Raw genomic sequence first — 4755 nt, 5'->3', positions numbered from 1 at the left:
TAGAACAGAATCGTAGAAAGATGAAGTGACTTAACTTGGAGCTCATCACTGACCATCCTCTCATGCAACTTAGACTTCAGCTAAACTTATTTCCACTCTCCAAACAAATAATATCTCCGACTTTGCATTTGCTGCTCTCTTCCTCTGCCTAGAATGATCTTCTCCCTCAAAGAACTTTCCCAGGTTGACTTAGTTGGTTCCTCCCCTAGCTCCTGTAACGATTTGTGCTTGACTCTGTTGTATTGCTGTGTAGTTATTAGCTCACTTATAGATCTGTAGTAGACTCTAAGAGACTGTGAACTCCTTGATGACAAAGACTAGATCTTAATCATTTCCCTAGATTGTGCTGAATAAATGAATGAACGGGTGCATGCATAACTGAGACTCCAACCCGGTTCTACGGGATCCTTCTTGCCACCGGTCTCTCTTTCAAAGCAGCAGTTTTGCAAGCAGATGAGGAAACTGCTTACCCAGGAGTGTAACTGGGGCTGGTAGTATGGTTTTTTTAATAAATTTATAAACCATCTTTTCTTTCCCTTTTAATGGGAGAGATTGTGCCAGGAATTAAGTTCTCTTCCTGAGACTAGTTTTGCCGCATTAACAATTCCTAATCAATTAGATGACAGGGTTTTCTCTAAACGTGCCAGCTCTTAATTTTTTTTTTATTTTGCAGCAAAGCTATGAGAGAGGGTAAGAGAGCAAGGATGTGGCCGAGGGTCTCAGGCACACGTGAGACAGTGGTAGAATTGCAGTGCCATGGCAGGGGATGGGAGTGGGATGGGAGGACGACCTGCAGTCAGAACTGAGTCTTCCCTTTCCGATAGGGTACAGGCCCCCCTAGTTTCTCCAGGGGGGTCCAGCCCCAGGAAGAGCGAGAGTTGAAGCAATTGTGACAGTTTCACAGTGGGAGGGAATCCAGCACGTACACTCTTCTCCCATTTTCTAGTTGAGGAAATGGAGGCTTAAAGAGACAGAGTGACTCCGTGTCAGAGCAGGACTCACCCATTCCCTATTATAGCTCTTAAGCATCTACCTGTACCCAGGCCACTGCGATGAGTAACATATGTGGCTCTTGCCTGCCTGGGATCCATTTTCTTTCCTCTAGTACCCTGATTCTCCTTTGGGGAACTGCTTCTTCTCTGCTAAATAGTATCTTTGCGGGTCTGTCAATCAAAGTGCCTTCCCATCCCCCTACTCTCCCCAGCCAAGGGTCCGGCAAATGAGTCAAACTTAGGCAATTAGATTCTCTTTTCCTGGAATTTGGAGTATTGTGACATGGAGGTTGAAAATAGAGAACTGCATCCAGGAGGCAGGGACCACCTCTGCATCCTGCTCCCTAGGTCCTGCCCTGCATCTTTTCCCAGGCCTGCTGCTTCAGCTTTTCCTTGGAGCCGTGAGATTCTCATCCTTCTCTATTTGGTTAAGATAACCAGAGCTGATTTTTACTGGCTGTGACCAAAGGATCCTAAATGGTCCACTTTCCCGTCCAGGACTAGTAAGAACAGCCAGAAGGCAGGGAGAGGATGGAAGATAACCCCTCCCATGTGTGTGGCCCTTTACTAATGCTGTGCAGTAGACCTATCAAGTGAGACAATAGGAAAGTAAACATTTCCCAGTGGCTGCATCAAAAAAAAAAAAAAGAAAAAAGTATAAAAGATGAAATTCATTTAAAAAATAAATTTCAACTCAATATATCCAAAAGATAAATTCAATATGTAACCAGTTAAAAATTGTTGAGATACTCTACTTTTTTATATTAAATATTTGAAATCCTGTATGTATTTTACACTTTTACATTTCAGTTTGGATGCTAAATTTTCATCAGAAACACTTGATCTGTATTAAGACTTCATAAAATAGACTGTTGAAAAAGTAGATTCACATACCCAAATTGTGAATACCTGGACATTTTCTAGTAACTGAATTGAATATTAGTTTTTATTTTTAATTTAACTGAAGTTAAAGATTCAATGTCTCAGTCACACCAACCACATTTTAAGTGCTTATAGCCACCTGTAGTTAGTGGCTACTGTATTGGACAGTGTAGCCCTTTACAGTTACTACACCTTTATCACAACATGTCTCATTAAAGCCTCCCAGCTGTGAGGGAAGAATTATTACTTATTAATACTATCATCATAAGTAGCATTATCATACCCATTCTCCGGATGGGAAAATGGAGGTTCAGAGAGATTAAATAAATTGCTTAGGTCAACAGAGCTGGGAAGGGCTAGGTTCAGAGCCTGAAATGTGTGACTAACTATGTCAGGCCAGGGTCTCTGGGGTCATCCACATAGGGGTGGCCTTGGATCAGAGTACAGCTGAGACTCTAACACCAGTATGCTGTATCACCTGGGACACACTGCTTGTTCTCCTCTGAGATGCCATTTACCTGTCTTATAAAATAAGATGGTGGGACTGCATCCTCACGGAGACTCCTGGCTACTTTAGTATTCTACATCTCTCTGAGGGCATATGGGTGGGAAACAGGATGTAATAGAAGCTGCTGTTTATTGAGGCTTACCCCATGCCACACACAGTTATAAGCACTTAACTTGAATGCATCATTTGGTCCTCACAATAGCGCTATAACGAGGGGTCTAATTATATCCCCGTTTAATAAGTTAAGAAATGGAAGCTGAGCAATTTACCCAAATTCAACAGCCAGTTGGTGGCAGAGCTGAGATTATATCCCTGGCTGGCTGGCCGCTGTGGCAGGTGCCTTATATGCAGGCAACATAGCCCCTGAAATGTAGGCTCAGTGAAGGTAGGGGTTCTGTTCTGTTCATTGCTCTGATCCTGGTGCCTGGCACATAGATGGTACTTAATAAATAATTGTTGAATGAATAAACATATGAATCGATGGGGAGGAAGAGAAAGCCCAATGTTGTGCAAATTTAGTTCTTGAATATTTTGGTCTCTGGGGCATTTCACAAGTGCAAGTAGGTATTTTGTATTCTAAATAAACTAATTCCTGAATGCATTCATCTTTTCAGATGAAGTGGAGATATGATTTCTGCATCTGCTTCATTTGTTTTTGTCTTCTCTCTAGCACATACATATGCCCCAAGGGCAGCCAGTGACTGTGAGAAAGTCCAGTGGAGCCCACATCTAAGTGGAAAATGGATTTCTTTTCTTTTTCTGAAACCTAGATAGAGAAAATCGTACAGGTTGTGATGCCAAGTATTACAACCCAAACAAAATTATGATAATTTTTTACCTGAATATTTTCTGTTATTAACATTTTTTTTTTACTTTTTCAGACACCCCTTCCCCATAGCCTAGATCTTTGGCTATATATAGGTAAGTATTTTTCCATACTATGGCACAGTGCTAAACTCAGAATTGAAAAGCCTCTTTTCTTTCCTAGACTTGCCATATACTTGCTGTGTGACCTTGGGTAAGGTTTTTCACTTCTTTAGTGCTCTTTTCTCTTATTTTTAAAATGAAAGGAAGGTCTAAAAGGTTTCTCAATTTGTGACCCTCTACAATTCTATGTTTTTCCTTATAGATAGTCATAGAAATAAAAACATTACTGCTTGCACATGATTCTTTGAATATGTCATTCATTCACTCATTCACACAAGAAATGTGGAATACTTACTTGACACCAGGCATCACTCTAGGTATGGGGGATATAGAAACAAAAACAAAATAAAAACAAAACAAAGCACAGTCTTTGCCCTCAAGTTCTTCCTAGTCTCGATGGGAAGACTAAGAAGAAAGCAGACAATTACAACGCAGTGGGGTGAGCTTTCTGCTGGAAGATGCTGTAGGAGCACATATCAGTGGTACCCAAACCAGCCTGGGAGTCAGGGAAGTCTTTTAGAGTATGACAGCACATGAGCTGCTCCTGAAGGATGAGTGTGAGTTAGGGAAAATGTGAAAAGAAAGCATTTCAGGCAAAAAATAACATTCACAGCTGGGAGAAATGAGAGATTCTGGAATCTGCATGGATAGTTCAGAATGGCTGGAGCACAGGGGTGTGAGGCACGTATCAGGAGGTGAGGTCAGGGAGGGGATCAGAGGCCAGATCACCAAGTCCCAGAGTGCAGAGCAGGGGTGTTTGGACTCAGCAATGGGCAGCCACTGAAAAGTATTAAGTAAGGAAGTGATGTGGTCAGATTTACATCCTGGGGTGATTCCTTCACCTACAGTGTGGAGGCTGACCTGAAGGGCATCTCAGGAAGCAAAAAGACCAGTTGGAAGTTGTAAAAATAGAGTAGGGGAGAGATGGCAGGTTCTGAAGCAGGAAAGAAGCAGTGGAGTTGGAGAGGACGGGTCAGATTTGAGAGGTAAAGTCTATGGCATGTAAAGATGAGGGCTGGAGAGCATCAAGTTTGGGGTGTGGGCCATGGGTGGACCACGGTATTTTCTACTAAGATGGGGAACGTGATATAGAGGTCTCTATGATTCCCTAATGTCAAGAGATAGGTCCTTAGCAGCTCTGACTCTGTTCTGTTTGGGGGGTGTTTCCATTCCATTTAGCTTCAGAATATGTTCTATATTAAATACTGTCAGTGTAATTACAGAATATGATACACTGTAATTATGCTCTATAATTACATTTTCTTCCATTAGCAGCATGGCATTCCCACTCAACGCAGGCCCCCAGCACACACAGCTGTTAGCATGGTGGCGACTGCAGAGGCCACCTGGAGCAGATCTAGGTCTGTCCTTCTCAGCCTTTGTCAAATGATACAGTGGGAATCACAAAGAGGCCGTGCAGTGTAATGGTTAAGAACATGGGTTTTG

This window comes from Eschrichtius robustus, chromosome 3 (genome assembly GCF_028021215.1).
Source record: "Eschrichtius robustus isolate mEscRob2 chromosome 3, mEscRob2.pri, whole genome shotgun sequence".
Taxonomy (NCBI): Eukaryota; Metazoa; Chordata; class Mammalia; order Artiodactyla; family Eschrichtiidae; genus Eschrichtius; species Eschrichtius robustus.
The sequence above is the reverse complement of the archived record's forward strand: the minus strand, read 5'-3'. Positions refer to the sequence as shown.